The 20615-nt window shown below is 40.1% G+C and overlaps 2 long non-coding RNA genes across 2 annotated transcripts in view; both read right to left on the bottom strand.

The window, feature by feature from the left end:
• Positions 1-8593: 8593 nt before the first annotated feature.
• Positions 8594-12816, bottom strand: LOC113880968. Its single transcript, XR_003507894.1, has 3 exons — positions 12706-12816; positions 11792-11891; positions 8594-8839 (listed from the first exon to the last, which is right to left on the bottom strand). It is a non-coding gene; the product is annotated as an uncharacterized LOC113880968 (long non-coding RNA).
• A 2954-nt stretch (positions 12817-15770) lies between these two features.
• LOC113880684 overlaps positions 15771-20615 on the bottom strand; it is a 36960-nt gene continuing 32115 nt past the window's right edge. The window contains exon 3 of the long non-coding RNA XR_003507797.1: positions 15771-16070. This is a non-coding gene — a long non-coding RNA (uncharacterized LOC113880684). The remainder of the gene's footprint in view (positions 16071-20615) is intronic.

Below are 20615 nucleotides of genomic sequence, written 5' to 3'. Positions count from 1 at the left end.
AGGAGATCAGCCCTAGGATTTCTTTGGAAGGAATGATGCTAAAGCTGAAACTCCAGTACTTTGGCCACCTCATGAGAAGAGTTGACTCATTGGAAAAGACTCTGATGCTGGGAGGGATTGGGGGCAGGAGGAGAAGGGGACGACAGAGGATGAGATGGCTGGATGGCATCACTGACTCGATGGACGTGAGTCTGAGTGAACTCCGGGATTTGGTGATGGACAAGAAGGCCTGGCATGCTGCGATTCATGGGGTCGCAGAGTCGGACATGACTGAGCGACTGAACTGAACTGAACTGAATTAATATTTGGCTGTGCTGCGTCTTCGTTGCTGTGCCCGAACTTTCTCTAGTTGCAGCAATTGGTGGCTATTCTCGAGTTGGGATGCATGGTCTTCTCATTGTGGTGGCTTCTCTTGCTTTGGCGCATGGATGCTAGGGCGCATGGGCTTCAGTAGTTGTACCTTCCGGGCTCTGTAGTTCAGGCTCAGTAGTTGTGGTACACAGGCTTAGCTGCCTGATGGCATGTGGGATCATCAGGGAAGTCCCACACTTATTTCTATATCGATTGATTTTAATATATTAAAATACATTTAATACAATTTAATACATTGATAATTTTACTTCAACATGGTTGGTTTTGTTTATAATCCTAGGTGTTTTATGCATTTAAAAATGCAGTTCTTTTTCAATTGAGGTTTAGTTGATTTACAGTTTTATTAATTTCCGCTGTACAGCAAAGTAATTCAATTATACATATACATGCATTCTTTTTTAATGTTATTTTCTATTATGATTTACCATAGGGTATTGAATATAGTTCTCTGTGCTATGCAATAGGACCTTGTTATTTATCCATTCTGTATATAAAAGTTTACATTTGCTAATGCCAATCTCCCACTCCATCCTTCCCCCAATCCATCCTTTCCACTTTGCAACCACCAGTCTAATCTCTATATCCATGATTGTGTAAAAAAACTATTCTGATTCCACTCTTGGGTATATATCTGAAGAAAACAAAAACACTAATTTGAAAAGATACATGCACTCCAAGTTCATAACAGCATTGTTTATAATAGCCAAGACATGGAAGCAACTTAAGTGTCCATCGGCAGATGAATGGATAAAGAAGATGTATTTATATACAGTGGAATACTACTCAGCTATAAAAAGGAATGGAAATTTGCTGTTTGGACCAACATGGTTGGACTTGGGAGATATTGTGCTTGATGAAATACGTCAGACAGAGAAAAATAAATAGTATCACTTATATGTAGAAAAAAATAAACCAGTGACTATGACAAAAAATAAGCATACTCACAGATACAGAGAACAAACTAGTGGTACAAGTTGGGAGATGAAAGAAGGGGGTGGCTAGATAGGAGTAAAGGATTCAGAGGCACAGACTACCATGTATAAAGTAAGTAAGCCACAGGATATATTGTACAGCTCAGGAAATGTATCAGATATTTTATAATAAATATAAATGGAGTATAACCTTTCAAAATTGTGAATCACTCACTGTATTGTAGCCCTGAAACTTAACTGTTACTTAACTATAAATTTTAAACTATATTTAAAATAAAAAATAAATAAAATCCAGACAAGGGATTTATAGGTTTCCTGGACTGCAGATGGGATCTCTGGGGAAAAAAAAAAAAATACAAAAAGGTTAATACCTGGTGAGATTATCATTATCACAATGAGTCCTAGAAGATGGCAAGGTGTAGTTACTATCGTCCTCTTTCAAAGGATGAGGAAGCTTGGGGAAGTCAAGTGACATGCCCAAGATGGCAGTAGTGGGTAACAGAGCCCGAGCTCCTATGGGATGCTCAGGGTTCCCAACCGACCACAGTCATCAGTGTGGGAGGGAACACTGGTCCCTCTCTGTGCAGGAGCCAGAGTGTGAATTGGAGCAGTGGGAAAGAAAAAAAAACATTGAGGAATTCTTGCATCTGGGGTAGGCTTTGGAATAATCACCAGAACAGCCAGAGTATGAGTAGAAGCAAAGAGCTGGGCCTATCCGACAGGGGTCCAGTGATTAATTGGTACAGGGAACACAGCCAAGAGCAGAGAAACCACACCAGATCTCCATCCATTTGTCCATGCCCTGGGGTCAGAGATGGAGCAACTGGAATCTTTTATAAAAGAGGAAAGTGTGGAATGTAGCCATTGGGGGAGTTCTGCAAGGAATTCACAGGTGTTTTCTTATTGTGCTTTGCCCTCCCTGAGGACCTCTGGGTGTGCTGTTCGAAATAAAGAGGAGGGGTGGGGGTGCAGCCAGGCTTTGCTCCGCAATCTTTCATACACCTCCCCGCCCCCACAGTCCTGTATTTTTTATAGGCTACAGAGGTTTCTGTTGAAATTTCAGAAGTCATGTTCACACCACAGGGATCTGGGTCACTGGGAAATCCGTTGGGCTCTTCAGCAAACATCATCAGGCAAATCCAGAGGGTCTTTGGGTCTTTGTGGGGGTCAGTCACTAGGGTCACCCCACTCTAGGCCATGAAGCTGACCTCTTCATCCTTCTTTAAGTGACCCCATCGTGGTTATTCTGTAGATTTGGATTCAAGTGAAGATCAGCAAGCTCTTCCCTCTCTTGAGGAAAGAAAGCTCCAGAGGTTGGTTCAGCCCATTTTTTCCTGTTGAAATGCTGATGAGAGTGTGTTGGTAATTGATACTCAGAAGCATTTAGTGACAGGGAAACACAGCTGTTGCGTGTCCAGAGGTCATTTTTTTCCCCTAACACTTACTCAAATTATGAAATGATGGAAGATTTGCAAAAGTTTTTTAAAAAATAAAACAAGAATCACTTTTAACTCATCACCCAGTAAAACCAATGTTAATATTTTGGTGCCTTTTCCTCTGGCTAGAAAGGTAGACAATTAGGAAATTTCTCTACGTCCGTAATGTAGACCATGTAAAAGTACAACCATTGGATGGATACTCCTCCATCAAGCCGTGGGGAGTCTGTGTTCCTCTCCTGGAACTGAGTGAACCATTGTAACTGTCTTGATAATAGAATGCGTTGAAGTGACATTGTCTGATTTTCAAGGCCAAGTTATAAAAGGCAATACAGTTTTTCCCTGCTCTTTTTCTCTCTGGGGACATTTCCTTTTAGAATCAAGTCACCATTTCATGAAAACAAAACCCCTGCTGCGTGGAGAGGCCTTGTATGATGTTCTGGCTAATGGGCCAGTGAAGCCTCAGTCAAGAGTTGGCATCGACCCCCAGACACATGGGTGCATGGGACTGTAGATTAGGGCAGCCCCAGACCTCCTCTTGAGATTGTAGACCACACAGAGTAGAGATGAGCTATTCTCAGTCTGCCCTGTCTGAATTCCTGACCCACACAAATTGTGAGCAGCAAAAAATGATGACCATTGTTTAATGCCACTGAGTTTTAGGAAATTTGCTATGTAGCCAGAGTAACTGGAATATTGCTCTAACTCTTATAGCAAGACTGGAATAAGATCTCTGGGACTCTCTAAATGAAGTTTCTCAGTCATTTCTGACTCTTTGTGACCCCATGGACTGCAGCCTACCAGCCTCCTCCGCCCATGGGATTTTCCAGGCAAGAGTACTGGAGTGGGGTGCCATTGCCTTTTCCATCCCCACATTTATTCTGATCCACTCTGGTATATCACCAAGCTTGATGTTTCTTGCATAGGTTTTTCTTTATCCAATTGTGTCAGGAGAACTTTTCCCATCAGTCCTTCTATTCTTTAAGTTTTGTATTTTCCTCAGTTTTCCCAGGTCTTTGCTGGGAATTAAGAGGCTGCCTCAGAGACTGCAAGCCAAATGCTATTTTAAGCCAGATGTTAAATTGGCTTCTTTAAGGAAAGATCTAGCCAGTCCTTCAACAATTATGGACTAAGAAATTACTCAGACCAATACTGGGCTTTGTCCAAGTGAGTTTATTAAGTGAAAAGATGCTGTATGAAAGTTTTCTTAAAAAGAAAAACAAGGAAAAGAAAAAAAAGAAATGCCCCCTATGCTTGAAGTTGAGACCCTTTGAGCCTCTCTGTAATGCTGTTCTCCAGAAAAAGAAAGGGAGCTGGGAAGACCAGCAAACCAAGAGAAAGATATAATGGCTTAAATACTAGGTGGAAAAATAGGCTCATGTTGTCTGATGAGAGATTCAGGATGTTTAAGATCTGCGAACCTAGGGTGTCAAGCTAGTCGCCAACACCAGCACTTTTGTACCTGTTTTTTGACATTCTTTTCTCAGATATGAAGCTGGCTCATTTCTTTTAGCCCTCTGCTTAAGCATCCTTATAAAATGTCCATAAGGTGATGATATAGTTTAGTTTGGTGTGGGAAATGGGGAGAAGACATAAGAACAACTCTCTCCCATTTGTATAAGGAAAATGTATGTGCCCAAACTGGTCCTTTTAGGGGGACATTTATTTTTGTTACATTGTGTAACTTAAATGTTATACCAAACTACCTCCTGAAACTCTATATATGTTTTTTTTTTTTCATATTTACAGGCCATAGGGCTAGGAGGAAAAAAGAAAGCACAAATAGAGGAGAAAAAGGGGTAAAAATTAAATATGTGGATACCCAGGTTTGAATTCTAAGAGATTAAATATTGCTGAGTTAGCTCAGAGTCCCAATCAGAACAGATGACACATGCTGAATAAAATCATTTGGTAAGTTTTTATTTACAAAGGGTCTACTTATGGCGGTGTGGGTGGAGGGTACCACAGGGGATGGTGCAGAAACTGGGGCATGTCTGGAGTGAAGTTGTCACTATCATGGCCTAAAAGGGAGGGTGAGGTTGCTGGAGCTGAAAAAAAGAGACGGTCGCATACAACTGCTTCCTGGAGAGCACTGTGACTTTCTGTTGAGACACAGTTGAGGAACTCTCAAAGGAGGCCAGAGAAATTAATAGCCAAATCTCACCCCTCCTTCCTTTCCACCTGCTGGAAATTTCCACTGGCTCTACCTCCCTGGACCCCAGAATCATCAGAGGCTATTGCACAAGTCCACATAGGTCAGCTCCTGAGCAGACAGCAGAGTAAAGAGAGTAGTGGCTCTGGAGAGCAAAAGAGAGGTCTCCAGCACACTTGCCACCCTACACATGTAAAAGTTTTCAAATTTGAGAAAATGCTTGCTTGAACTGCTAAGTGTGATTGTTGTTATTTAGTTGCTAAGTAATACCAACTCTTTTGCTACCCCATGGACTGTAGCCTACCAGGCTCCTCTGTCCATAGGATTTCCCAGGCAAGAATACTGTGGTGGGTTGCCATTTCCTTCTCCAGGGTATCATCCAGATCCAGGGATCTAATCATTGTCTCCTGCATTGCAGGCAGATTCTTTACCCTGAGCCACCAGGGAAGCCCACTAAGTATTATTAGTAATGCCTAAAATGTACAAATTCAACGTTAAACCAAATAAAGTTTTCAGAAAGACATTTACAAGAGCCTAAGATTTATCACTCATCTTCTTGGCTCAAATGTAATTGAGTACTCTGAGTGTGCAGCAATAAACTCCACTCCTATTTATCTTTAGGTGACTGCTCTTCACAGTCAGACTCTTGGGTACTGAGCCTCGATGAGTGATCCTTTTAAAACATGAGTCTGATAATGCCTTCCCTCTGTCAACCACCCCCTTCTCTATGTCTTGGATTAAGAATTAGAGTCTTTATAATGGCCTACAAGACCCTGGATAATAGGCCACTGGTTATTCTCTGAATTTACCCCTACTTCCCTTTGCTCACCTGACTTCAGGCATACTATTTCTGATCTATCAATCATAATCTGCCCCAGGGCCTTTGCACTTGTTTTCACTACTGTTTTCCAAATGTAAGCATGACTCATTCCTGTACATTCATATGTTCAAATATCACCTTTAAAGACCCTACCTGGAAGTCCTAGATAAAGTAGTAATTATAGCAAAATGTGTTTTCCAGAAAGAGCCATACCAATAGTTCCTGTCCCACATGATCTTCCAGAAACTTGCCACTGCCCATCTGCCAACAGGTGGAGTCTGTTTTCCCTCTCCTTAGATGGGACTTGTGAGTGCCTCAACAAATTGATTGTAGTGGAAGTAATTCTGTGAATTTCAAAGGCTAGTTCATAAAAGGTAATACATTTCTTTGGGTGCTCTCTGTTCCTAGACATTTGCCTTTGGAACTCTGCTACCATTTTTTAAGAAAAGACTCTATGCACTTACTGTGTACCTTTTCCACCATTGTATGTGTGTGTGTGTGTGTGTGTGAGCCAAATTGTTTCTCCAATTCACTAGTCTTAAGATCAATGAAACTGCTTCTAGAAGAAACAAAGAGCTTCTAGAAGCTCTATTTGAGGAATCTCAATTGCCTGTGATCATAATCTATATTGCAAGGTCCTAGACTATAAGCTAGAACTTAAAGCTATAATAGAATTAAACCTGGGAGGATAGGGTAGCCTCTTTTTGTCTAATGAGAGGGATTTGAATTACTGCAGCCAGAGGGAAGATTGTGGGCAGTTTTCAAAAATGGCCTTGGCAATATTTATGGTCCCTCATACTCATTCATAACTTTACCACTTCCCATTAAGAGGTGAGGTCTATTATCCTTTGTTTGGGTATAATCTGAGAAATATAGCATCCATATAATAGAAATTATAAAGTTGTTGAAACATTGAAAAGGAACGAAAATAAAAGGGGATATGTTTATGGATAGGAAGACCCCATGTCATACAAAGTATTAATTATACATAAATTAATCTGTACCTTCAAAAACTGTAATTACCATTTTAATATGTGGCACTTTTCATAAAACTGGCCAAGCTGGTTCTAAAATTCATACATGGGAGGAAATGACCGCAAAAAAACTAAGGAAATTATGAATAAAAATAGAGTAAGATTTAGAGGGAAATATTGTATGGATGTGAGAGTTGGACTGTGAAGAAGGCTGAGTGCTGAAGAATTGATGCTTTTGAACTGTGGTGTTGGAGAAGACTCTTGAGAGTCCCTTGGACTGCAAGGAGATCCAACCAGTCCATTCTGAAGGAGATCAGCCCTGGGATTTCTTTGGAAGGAATGATGCTAAAGCTGAAACTCCAGTACTTTGGCCACCTCATGAGAAGAGTTGACTCATTGGAAAAGACTCTGATGCTGGGAGGGATTGGGGGCAGGAGGAGAAGGGGATGACAGAGGATGAGATGGCTGGATGGCATCACCAACTCCATGGACGTGAGTCTGGGTGAACTCCGGGAGTTGGTGATGGACAGGGAGGCCTGGCGTGCTGCGATTCATGGGGTTGCAAAGAGTCGGACATGACTGAGCAACTGATCTGATCTGATCTGATCTGATATTAACATTATAAAGCTATGGCAGTTAAATATTGTGGAATTGTTACATGGATAGTTGGATACCAATAAAACAGACTAGAGAATAAAGAGATACATACTCATGTACATATGCTACTTGACTTATGATAAAGGTAGCCAGACAGAGCAGTGGGGAAATGAAGTACTTTAAGTAAGCGGCACTGATACATTTGGTTATCTACAAAGGAAAAATTACATCAGAATTCTCCATTCCAGTTTCAGGTGGATTTTAGACCTAATTGTGTAAGTTAAACTAAAATTTTCAGAATAGGAGGATGTCTGAATGACCTTAGGGATTTCCTGAGATGAGAAATCAAAAGAAGGATTTTCTAAACAATACACAAAAATCACTATGAAGGGAAAAACTGGATAAAATTGATTACATTAAAATTCATAACTTCTCCTCATCTAAGGACACCAAAAGCAAGATGCAAAGAAACTTACCCACTAAGAGAAAATATCTGCAGTGTATATAAACCCTCAAAGGATTAGCATCCAAACTACATAAATAACTCCTTCCCATCACTAGTAATTAGCAAAATGCAAATTAAAATAAAATACTGTTCACAGACCACAAATTGGAAAAAATTTAATCTGTTAATATCAAATATGGGTGAGAATGTGGGGAAAAGAAAAAATTCAGATGTGCTAGTGAGATTATAATAAAGTTGAACCACACATTGTAAACAAGCAGCATTTCTATTTCTAGGCACATATATACAAAGAACCATATCCAGGAATATTTGTAGAGGTGTTGTTTGCTATATGAAAGCATTAGAAACTGCCTAAATGTTTATCAGCTGGAAGATGGAAAAACAAAATGTGATTTGTTCATATAGTGGAATATTTTATAGCAGCTAAAATGAGTGAGTTAAATTAGACATGTAAACATGGATAAATTTCTAAAATATGATATTGAGTAAAAAATATCGTGTTGTAAAATGATCCACACAGAATGATCCACTTATGGAAAGTTTTAAAACATGCAAAATAATACTGTTGTTTATAATATTGCATGTGTAATAAAAATATTAAAACAGACTTAGGAATGATAAAAAACAAAATCCATCTGGGGAAGGAGGGAGATAGAAATAGGGGTACTAGGGAGTCTCAAGCATATTTGTGATGTTTCATTTCTCTAAAAGGAGAAAAAGGGCTATTTCAAATTAAGCTTTCTTTAAGTTTTGCTGTGGGTAAGTGGGCGCCCAGTACATCATTCTCTATGCTTTTCTGTTGACATATATTTTTTTAAAGCTTAATAAGAATCAGAAGCCTCAGTGTGTCCATATGGTTTATTGCCTTATTTGTGGATCTAGCTATACATTTGGTACACAACTTTTGCTGATAATGTTCTAAAGGTATGCATGGAATTCTCTTCTTACTGTTCTCCAAAGTCACATCAACACATCATCAGCAAACCTCTTCATTTTTAAGTAAAATGAGCAATTAGGTTATTCTCCCCTTATAGGGATAGGGTTTTCTTTTAAATTTATCATCAGAAAATCCACTTCCAAGGAGTCCAGTCTGCAGAAGAAAGATAAGATGTCAAGAGATTATCCCCCAAATTGCCTGAAGGCCAAAAAGAAAAGACATACTTAGTATGCCTACAATGGTTAGTAAGGCCAAGTTAAAAGCTTTCAATTTTCCAGCATGAGGAGGGAGATTGAATCATCAAAGGGGATGATCAAGACTTGAATTAGGACTGTAGAAATTTTTGGTCATTGAAAAGTATCTAAGAGGTCATCTTATAGTATTTCCATGTCGGTTTCTACATCTGCATTCACCTCATTGTTCTAGGAGCAAGAGTAATATAGGACCGGGCTTGATTAGCTGGAAGTAACAGTTGGAATTAGCTGGATTTCTAGTTGGGTTAGCTGGAAATAAAGTTTCATCTTATTTATTCATTTTTAGATGAAAATCATAGATGTACTCTTTGACTGTATTCCCTAAAAGTACACCCTAAGAAAAGGATTTAGATGAAGTTATTTTACTGGGAAGAGCACAATGAGGGAGTAGGGGTGAGACCAAGAAAGGGGAGAAGGTCATCAGAGGTGGGTTAATGAGTGGGTTGATGTCCTGGGCCACTGGGGCTACATTTTGCTGGAGACTCTGAGGGTCTGTATAGAAAACCCTTGAAATTGGCTTGGCAAATTATAAGGAAGCAGGAGTACTTTTTCATCAACTATTTAAGGATTATTCCTTGGGAAAATTAACTCCTTGTACCTTGGCCTGCCACCCTGTGAGCTTGTCAAGCAGACTCTTAAAGGCCACAGAAAGCCCCAGGCTGAGTTCAGAAGCCAGCGGCATACAGGGGAACTTAAGAAAATTTCAAGTGACATCTACCCTGGCAGGGCCAAGGGGAAATGCTGACAGCATGTGACAAAGATATCTATCACAGAGCCAGTATTTGTGTTTTCCAGAACATAGGATGAGTATCACCAGTGGTTTAGGAGACAACTTTAGATGGTTTTGGGTCATGGCATTAAATAATATTTATCAAGTGATGAGGGAACTTTTCTTATTATTCCAAGGCGAATGTTTCATTTTGCTGCTGTTATGGACTGACTTGGGCTTCCCTGGTAGCTCAGCTGGTAAAGAATCCGCCTGCAATGCAGGAGATCCTGGTTCAATTCCTGAGACGGGAAGATCCCCTGGAGAAGGAATAGGCTATCTACTCCAGTATCCTTGGGCTTCCCTTGTGGCTCAGATGGTAAAGAATCTGCCTGCAATGCAGGAGACTTGGGTTCAGTCCCTGGGTTGGGAAGCCTCACCTGGAGGAGGTCACAGCGACCCACTCCATTATTCTTGCCTAGAGAACCCCCATGAACAGAGGAGCCTGGTGGACTACAGTCCATTGGGTTGCAAAGAGTCAGACATGACTGAGCGACTAAGCACAGTACACATGGACTGAATTGAGTCCCTCCCAAGATCATAATTTGAAGTCCTAACCCCCAGGAATCTCAGAATGTGACTAAATTTGGAAATAGGGTCATTAAAGTTAAATAAGTTAAATGAGATCCTCGGGGTGGGCCCTGATTCAATATGACTAGTGTCCTTATAAGAGAAGGGGATTTGCACACACTCATAAGTACAGAGGGAAGACCAGGTACAGACACAAGGGGAGGGCCATGTAGAAGCCAAGACAGGTGTCAGAAGAAATCAACCTGCCAACACCTTGACCTTGGACCCCCAGCCTCCAGAATTGTGAGAAAATAAATTTCTGTTGTTTAATCCTTCCAGGCTTTGATACTTTGTTATGGCAACCCAGCAAAGTAATGCAGTCATGATGGCTTTAATCCATCTCCAGCAGTTGCTAGCTTCGGGTTGAGGAGCGTCAGCCTCGGGCTCAGAACGTTTACTAATGACTGCAATTGGATAAAATGTGCCAGCATTGTCCTGTTCTCATTGATTTATTTTTTACAATTACCCTCAATCTGTGACAAGTGGTACTATCTATCAGCAACAATGTAAAGTTTCTTCTTTAATCTTCAAAGCCAATGTAAAGAACAACATAAAGCAAACAATAGAACCGTAAAGATAGTATGAAATGGCTCAAGTCTGGGAAATTCTGTGAGCTCTGGAGCAGCATGTTCTGATAGATGGAAAGAGTGCGACCTTGCATAGATCACCTAACCCCTCTGAGCTTTGGTTCCCCTGATATTGACCTCTTAAAGTAGCTGGGAAATTCAAATGAAATGTTTGTCAAGCAACAAGCACTCTGCCTAGAAGTAATAAAAAAAAATCAATAAATGTTGGTTCTCTTCCCTTGAAATATGTATAAGTAAATAAGAAATCTTTTAATAGGCCTTTAGAAATCTATTAATTAGGTAATAGAACCCTGCCAATCAGGTGTTAATCAAATCTAGTATAGCTTTCTTTAGAAAATTCCCTTTTTTATAATTTTGTCCCATCCTGAGAAACTGGGTCCTTTTCATATGTTTGGAACTGTTCAGCCCATCTTGTCTGGACTTTGGGAAGATCATGTGAGGTAGCAGGTTTGGAAGTGCACTGGGAAGTCTTCACACAGATGGAGTGACAGTGGGGTTTCCACTTAATCCCACTGTGGCTTTGTGAGTTGATTTGTGCATCTTGGTTGCATTCATTGACATGAACTACAATACTTTAAAACTACTTTTTTCCTATGGCTTTTTCTTTTAATATGCAAAATGTTCACAAGTTTCTTGTCCAAATAGTAGAGCACTGGGGGCCTCACAAGGGCCAGCGGTTTTCAGTAGAGAAAAATCCATCACCTCAGAATTCCTCAGACCTTTATGAGAGGAGGTGGTGAGTCAGTATTCCTAAAACAGTGCAAGTGCCAGTTCTGAGTACAGTGTCCTGTATCTTTCATGGGGAAAAAGAGCAACATGGAAATCCCCAAAGTATGAGCTATTACGGGATTTCTTTCTTGTTGTTAGGATATTTTAAGCTTTTTTTTTTTAAAAGTAGTTTTGGCATTGTGTCCTGAAAAACCCTTACCTGTCAGTAGACTCTTCAGGAATGTTATCTCCTGTCACTTCCAAGAGATGCCTTCCTTTCATGAATATGCCACGCCTAGAGAATACGGGGAAGGGTAGCCCTGGGAAAAAGCGAAGAGGTGGATGCCAAGGTGAGAAAAGAATATAAATAATAGAGTCCTGCCTGGCCCTAGCTTATTCTTGAAATTAATCAAGTCCTGCCAAATGGTAGATTCCTGAGCAAAAGAAACGAACAGTTAGAAAAATCTCTACCCTCTTGTAACACATTCTAGTTCAGGATTTTAATCTCTTCCTGCACCACAAATTCTATGGTGGTTTGGTAGAGTCTAGAGATCCTTTCTCAGAGTAGTGTTTTCAAATGTAGAAAATAAAAATACACAGAATTCAAAGAAAAGCAATTATATTGAAAGTCAGTAACTTGTGCTGTACTTGACCCCTATTACTGCACACTCTCTTAGCTGTAGGCTACTTTAAATAACTGAGATAATTATCTCAACCATCACATGTATTTGAAGTTATCTGGTCTTTATTCCTAGACTGCATGCCTGTCCTTATTACAGAAGGCCATGCAACCTTATAGAGAGTTAAGAATTCTTGCGTGAACTATGTATTCTTAGACACTTTTAACAAGCAATAGTCTTGCTTGTTAGTCTTGCTTGTCAGTCTTTCTACATATTGATTAACACTGTAAGTGAGAAATACCAGAATGCAAGAAGCTGTGGTTTCACTGGTAGCTGAATGACAGCCAAGCATAGAGTTGCTCTATAATCAGCCATTTTGTGAGCATCTGTATCCAGGAAGACTCTATCATGGGCCACCTAGCTGCAAGCCCATTGACGACCATAATTTCTAAGCAGTGGGCATAAATGGTACTTTAAGATATTGTCAACAGCTGTAACATCATGGGAAACATACCTGCAATTTCTTGCTGCTAACAAGTCACAGGCACTGCTACACATTCAGTTTGCTGTCTGTACTTATAATTGAAAGAAACGTTAAATTTCAGTTAGAGGGCAGTAAAAATAAGGATATGATTATTTTGTTTTCCAAGGACTCCTAGACTCCCAGTTTGACTCTAGGAAAGAATCCCTGTGGGAAGGCAGGTAATAAGTAAATAATAACATGCCAACTGATGATCAATATTATAGAGGAAAATAGCTCAAAGTAAGGGAGAAAGAGACAGCCAAGCATGTGGAGGGGGATGAGCCACTCTTACCTTAGGACTGACATTCTAGGATGACATTTGAACAGTGACCTGAAAGGATAATGGAAGTGAGCCCTGTGACCATGTGTAGAAAGAATGTTCTAGGTAGAGGAAGCCCCAAATGTGATCCTACCTCTTAGGGTGTAACCCTTAGGGTGTAACCTTAGGGTGTAACCTAAGAGGATCCTACCTCTTAGGTTGTTGATTGTATTAGTGAAAGTTCAGTCAGAAAAGCAGAACCCCTATGAATACTTTGAAATAAGGGCTTTATTATAGGAATGAGACTTTTCATATTTGTGGGAGCAGCTGGGTAAGTAAAAGTCTGGCAAGGAGTATTGCCTGTCAGGGCAGAGTCACTAACCAGCCTGGTGTAGGGAATAAGTTGGAGCTGTCATGAGGATCTGAGCTAGGATCCAGGTGTGTATCCAGATGCTGGGATGGGATTACAAAGAAGAGCTAGCAAAGAAGTCCACAGGAGTCTATAGCCCATGCATATGTATCCCCTACCTCTGAGTGTCCACAAACGAGCATGTGGAGTTGGACCTGGGGCGGCTGTCAGTCAGTAACCAAGAAAAGCTAGGTGTATGGCAGAGGAGAGTGAGAAACACCTGGAGTCTTCTAGACCCATCTGTATTTGTCCTTCTCCATATTTGACTGGAAAAACCTCCAAAGAGTTGTGGCCACTTTTGTCCTTCTGCCTTCCAGATCTTGCTCAAATTCCTCTCTGGCCAACTCTGACCGAGAACCATTTAGGGAAGAGGATTCTGTGAAAACTAATTCCGGCTTAATCAAGTTGCCAAGATGCAGACTCCCAGATCTGTCAGTGTCAGGGCTGTAGCTCGTGGGCAAGGTGGGAAGCCACCAGATGGTTTTGCATAGAGACATGTGTGCTCAAAGTTATAAAAAATCTTTCTATTTGGCACTACTAAGAACACTGTTTACTATGTGTTTTGCATTCATCTGAGAAATGCAGAAGGTTTTTCTTGTTTCTTTTTTATTTTAACAAGGGTAACCCCAGTCTGAAGCGACTGTGTCTGCACAAAACTCTGAAATTCTGAATTTTCTTAAAGCTTAGAGGAGCAGAGAGGTTGTTTTGAAGTAAAAGACCTACAGCTTAAAAAAAGTGAATCTATTAAAAGAAAAAAAAAGGCTGATATAGCCACTATGGAAAACAGTATGGAGGTTCCTCAAAAAATTAAAAATAGAGCTACTATATGGTCCAGCATTCCAATTCTGGCTGTATAGCCAAAAGAAATGAAATCACTATGCAGAAGAAATACCTGCACACTCATGTTCATTGCAGCATTATTTATAGTAGCTAAGGTATGAAAGCAACCTAAGTGTCCATCAACAGATGGATGGATAAAGAAAATGTGTATATATCTGCATCTGTGTCCACACAATGGAAATCTATTTAACCACTAAAAAAGAGAAGGAAGTTTTGCCATTTGCCACCACATAGATAGACCTTGAGGGTATTATGCTAAGTGAAATAAGTCAGAGAAAGATAAATACTACATGATCTCACTTTAGGTATTTTTTTAAATGTAAATAAAAAATTAAAATATATTTAGTACCTTCTGTGTACCCAGTACTAGGACACTATTCTATTGTATTCATGTTGTATTTATCTTGAACCAAGTAGACAAAAATTGCTGCCCTTATGGAGCTAATACTTGAGTGGGTGAGAGAATAGCATTTTTTTTAATGTTACACAGTATTTCTAAATGCTTTGGAAAAAATAAAGCAGAGTAGAGCAATCAGGAGTCCTGAGGAAGGTTAGGGAGACATAATGCAGAATTAAATAGGTTGGTCAGGTGGTGGGGGCTCCTTAAGACTGAGATGTTAGCAAAGCCTTGGAGGAGACATGAAATGAGCTGTGTGACTGGGGCAGAGGGAAGAGCTAAGGCACAGGCTGTAAGGCAGGCACCTGCCTAGGATGTTCAAGAGAGAGCAAGGAGTGAACCAGAAAAGAAATTGAGGTCAGAAGGCACAACATGGTCAGAAGCCTTGAGCCTTGACACCCCTATAAGGACTGTAGCTTTTACCCTGAGTGAAGCAGGGAAGCACTGTGGAATTTGGAGCAGCAGAATAACAGGACAGTGACTGTTGACATGTTTTAGGAATTTTCACCCTGTGAATTCACTTTAATGTATTACATTTTGGAGCTAAAAGGAAGAAGTAACTTGAGCTCATGATTGTTTCCAAAGCCATATAAGAAGACTTAAATCTCTCTAAAAGGAATAGTAGGAATAGAAGAGGAAAAATAAGACAGAGAGCTAAGTCCACAATATCAATCTTAATGTCTTCATCATACTCAGGAAATGAAGACCGAACTGAACTGAGGGCACGCTTCAGATTCCTGGAAAGTATTTCAAATGGGCTGAAGCATTCTTGTTGCAAGATCCTTTGGGGTTTGGAGTTAGCCCAGTCTTGGTTTTTGTGAGCCCAGAAATACCAACTGGGACTTCCCAAAGTACACTTGATGTTGATGAATGATAAAAAGGTCTCTCTGTTCTGTTCCTATGAGTAAAAGGAAAATCCCCCATCTTCAGGTGCTATGATCTGTGGATTGGTTGTAGTTTGTCATGAAAGAGAAGGTCACAGTAGAAAAAGATACCAGCTCTTGTGATAACCAGTTTAGATGGATCTAATCCAAGAGTCAGCCTACAGTCCTTATTCTACCAAATCTATAGTGCTTGAGCCCAACCATTAAATTACAGCAGTTACTTCTCAAGTTGGTCACAACACTAGATTCTTCATGATGAAAGCAACTCAAAGAATGTCCTGAAAAAAGAAAAAAAAAAAAAAAAAAAAACCTCCCCAGAAAGTCACTTTCCAGCCCTCCACACCATCATTCTCAATTCAGGGCTAAAAAATTCACCATAAACTTCTTTTATATGCAAGAAGGTGAAACCTACCATTGAATGCAGGTAAAAAGTAGAGTAAAAGTACCATTTGGGAAGGCGGTTGAAGAGAGATTGCCCAATACTTGGAATCCACTTTGAGGCTGAGTCTCATCATATATACAGAAATCATATGCAGTCCATGCCCTGAGGCCCTGTGATGAAATCCCCTGTGGAGTAAACAAAAAAAGAATAAGCATCAAGACCCAACAGGACTGACTCAACTGGAATCAGGGGAGGACTGGCAAACACAGCAAAAATCATAATACAGGTCACAAATTCCTCCCTAAGGCTGCCAGTTTCCAAAAGTATAGCCAGAGCACATCAGCATGTTGAAAGACAAGGATGAGAGACTCAAACAATAAGACCTTATTTTAAAGGCATGGCCACCTTCCGCAGCTCACCTACAGAGGTGCCACAGATGGTGAGGAAAACCAAGGTCTTCTACAGGGAAAGTGAGAAGTCAAAAACCTTGCCACGGTAATTTAAAATAATACTCATTATCTTTCCAAATTTTTAAAGAAATATGAAAATAGGCCCTGATTAGCTAAAGATTTACAAACCCAGGCCAAATTCCAACAGTCTCAGCTCCTTCCAGCCAGGTCCAGGAAGCTGATGTACCAGATTTTGGGAAAGGAGCCTAAAGAGCTGGTTTGGAGGTTACTTGGAGCATGGAGTTCACGTGACCTGGTTCTTTAAGAGTCAAAGCCTCATGACTGGCATTTATTTACCTGGGCCTTATTGTTGGATGATAAATTGCCTAATATATTCCTTTCCCAGGAAAGGCAAACTTTATTTTCCTCATTAATTCTTGAAGTGAGAGTTGCTTCCTCACTGATTTGGTCTGGAGACTGATAGAAACACCATCTGGACAAACAATAAGCTTTGTTCTGCTGGGAGAACTCCTCCAGGAAACTCTCCAGACCTCAGTGAGGATGTGAGAACCAATGCTCTGGAATTCAGCTGTGGGGCAACAAACCCAGGGCCCTGAACACGAAGAATGTCCCAAAGGATATCCCACCTCCTGTACTCACACTGGTGGGACTAGGGGAGCCGTTACTGGCCAGGACAATTCCTTACATGCAAGGAGGAACCCCTACCACCTCCAGCAGATGCAGTGACAGCATCTTTCCTCTTGAACTTGGTGGTCATTTTTTGAAATCTCCTTAGAACTTAAGTTGAGTTGGAGAAAATGTCCCCATGAAAAAAACATGCAGATTGGAATTTAATGAACAGAAGTTACTGATTTGGATTTGAGGCCATGCCAAATACACACACCTTCATAAAGCAACATCAACCCAGCTATAAGCAAAAACACAAACACCTAAGAGAAGAGAACTCTTCCAGGTAGAGCTTGAATGTGCCTCTATGCTGACCCACAGCCTCTTCCCCTGATGGGTGATGAACATGGCTCCACTTAGAGGGTCTTCAAGTGATTCTCAAGTCATGGTAAAGGGATTGAACAGCACCCTCAGTGCAATTTTCTTAAGCCTCACTTGTGAAAAAGAGCAACCTTGACTATAAGCAGAGTAAAATAAGATAGGGGCACAACCTCTGGCCTTGTTTTATGAACTCTCAGCTTTTTTTCTTTATATATTTTTGTTGATTTTGATTTTAGCACTTGACCCAAAGATAAGAGCTCCTCTAGCCTAGTGTTGTCAGCCTGCTTTTTCCAAAGAAATTGTTCATTTTATTAAAAACCTTGTCTCAAGACTATCATACTAAGTGGAGTAAGTCAAAGACAAATATGGTATCACTTATATATGGAATCTAAAAAATGATACAAATGAATTTATTTGTATAAATAAATTTACAAAATAGAGTCTATTTCAGTTCAGTTCAGTCGTGTCCGACTCTTTGCGACCCCATGAATCGCAGCACACCAGGCCTCCTTGTCCATCACCAACTCCCAGAGTTCACTCACACTCATGTCCATCGAGTCAATGATGCCATCCAGCCGTCTCATCCTCTGTTGACCCTTCTCCTCCTGCCCCCAATCCCTCCCAGCATCAGAGTCTTTTCTAATGCGTCAACTCTTCGCATGAGGTGGCCAAAGTACTGGAGTTTCAGCTTCAGCATCATTCCTTCCAAAGAACACCCAGGACTGATCTCCTTTAGAATGGACTGGTTTAGAATCTTCTCCAACACCACAGTTCAAAAGCATCAATTCTTCAGTGCTCAGCTTTCTTCACAGTCCAACTCCCAGACACATGACCACTGGAAAAACCATAGCCTTGTCTAGATGGACCTTTGTTGGCAAAGTACTGTCTCTGCTTTTGAATATGCCATCTAGGTTGGTCAAAACTTTCCTTCCAAGGAGCAAGCGTCTTTTAATTTCATGGCTGCAATCACCATCTGCAGTGATTTTGGAGCCCCCAAAAATAAAGTCTGACACCGATTCCACTGTTTCCCCATCTATTTCCCATGAAGTGACGAGACCAGATGCCATGATCTTTGTTTTCTGAATGTTGAGCTTTAAGCCAACTTTTTCACTGTCCTCTTTCACTTTCATCAAGAGGCTTTTTAGTTCCTCTTCACTTTCTGCCATAAGGGTGGTGTCGTCTGCATATCTGAGGTTATTGATATTTCTCCCAGCAATCTTGATTCCAGCTTGTGCTTCTTCCAGCCCAGCATTTCTCATGATGTACTCTGCATATAAGTTAAGTAAGCAGGGTGACAGTGTACAGCCTTGACATACTCCTTTTCCTATTTGGAACCAGTCTGTTGTTCCATGTCCAGTTCTAACTGTTGCTTCCTGACCTGCATATAGGTTTCTCAAGAGGCAGGTCAGGTGGTCTGGTATCCCCATCTCTTTCAGAATTTTCCACAGTTTATTGTGATCCATACACATACACATTGTTCACATATAGAGTCAAAGGCTTTGGCATAGTCAATAAAGCAGAAATAGATGTTTTTCTGGAACTCTCTAGTCTATTTACAAAATAGAAATAGACTCACAGATATAGAAAACAAATGTAGTTACCAAAGGGGAAGGAGGGAAGAGAGATAAATTAGGGAATGTGGGATTAACAGATACACACTACTATGTATATAACAGATCAATAACAAAGTTGTACTATGTAGCACAGGGAACTGTACTCAGTATCTTGCAGTAACCTCTAATGGAAAAACATCTGAAAAAGAGTAGATATCCATGTATCTACTGTAAACATGTGTATGTATAACTGAATCGATTGAATTTGCTCTACACCTAAAACTAACACAGCATTGGTACATCAACTATACTTCAATAAAAACATTAAAATAAAAGTTACTTGGTTTAAAAAAAGGAAGAGTGTGAGGAGGAGGAGGGATCATCCTGATCACTTCTAAATCACAATAAATATAATTTATTCTGTCAGCATGTGATTCATAGGACTTAGCATGCACGCGTAAGGCATCTAATCCACCTCTCTCATTTTATGTATGAGATTAAGGGCCAAAGAGAGGAAATAACTTATCTACAGTCATGCATGTTTCTGAATGTAAATAAGTTAAAATTTATTCCCAGCTGCTGATCCCTTATTATTTAATTTCCTGCTCATTGTTTCCATGGGAGTTCATGAGCATCTCAAAATTTGTAATTAAGAAAAAAAACTTGACATGTTACAGTGAAAAAGAAGAAAAATTCAGTTGGACCAGCCACTTCTTACGGGTCCTGGCCTGAGAAAGCTGTTGCACCAAGCCCTGGTTAACAACCCCATCCTTGGTAACCAGATGGCCCACAGGGTCATAGTTGCAAGGACCAGGATGATAACCTCAGTTCCACTTTCTCTCTTTACTTGAAAAAGAAAACAGTAGGATCAGCTATGCCACTGTCTTACTGAGTTATCAATTTTACCTACAAAGATTCCTTGATTTTACAGAAATTGGACTTCATAATTTCAGCTCCCCAGAATATGCAATGGTGGTGTTCCAATGTTATGGAACCAGCAGGTCTTTGGTTATCTAAATATGTGGTTCTCATTTTCCTTGTGATCTGATTATTGGGAAATTCAGCACAATAACATGAAAACATTGTTCACATACAGCATGCCTGTTTCTATAGCAGTTTGTCATTATTGTGTGCAGCTGTACATATCTTCCCTCATGTTATCTGAATTAATAATTTTAGTATCTTTTTAAGAAATCTTTTCAACTTCCTAATCATATTCATTAAATAGTTTTTACATGATAGAAGCTCTACTTCTATCCCATGTGTATTCAGAGATCTTTATTGGAAATGAATTATAAGTTCTATTTTACATAGTAAAACTTATCTATCTATATACTTATGAAATGTATATATATATGTGGAATATATGTATTTCAAAATAGTTGATCTACATCAGGGTTTCTCAACCACAGTACTGTTGACATTTGGGGCTGGACAATTCTTTGTTGAGGGGCTGGCCCCTGGATACCAAAGGACAGTGCATTCCTAAGAAGGTGTGGTACCATTAGGAAATAAGTTCTTTAGAGGCCTTTACACTGAACGACTGTGATTTCTCTACTTCCTGTACTTTATAGGCAAATCAACTGAAAAAATTATATATGTGTGTATACATGTATAAAACACAAAATTTGTCTGTATATTCATTTTTTTCCCTAAAGCAGCTAGGGGGACTAAGGGCATGACTGGCCAACCTGTTGCAAAATACAATATAACCTGGTAGACATTGCACAGATAACCATCAGGGATCAGGTTCTGCATGGAAGGAGAAGGGCTGTTTCAG

Source organism: Bos indicus x Bos taurus, chromosome 22 (genome assembly GCF_003369695.1).
Source record: "Bos indicus x Bos taurus breed Angus x Brahman F1 hybrid chromosome 22, Bos_hybrid_MaternalHap_v2.0, whole genome shotgun sequence".
Classification (NCBI taxonomy): Eukaryota; Metazoa; Chordata; class Mammalia; order Artiodactyla; family Bovidae; genus Bos; species Bos indicus x Bos taurus.
This window is presented reverse-complemented; position numbering and strand designations above follow the sequence as displayed.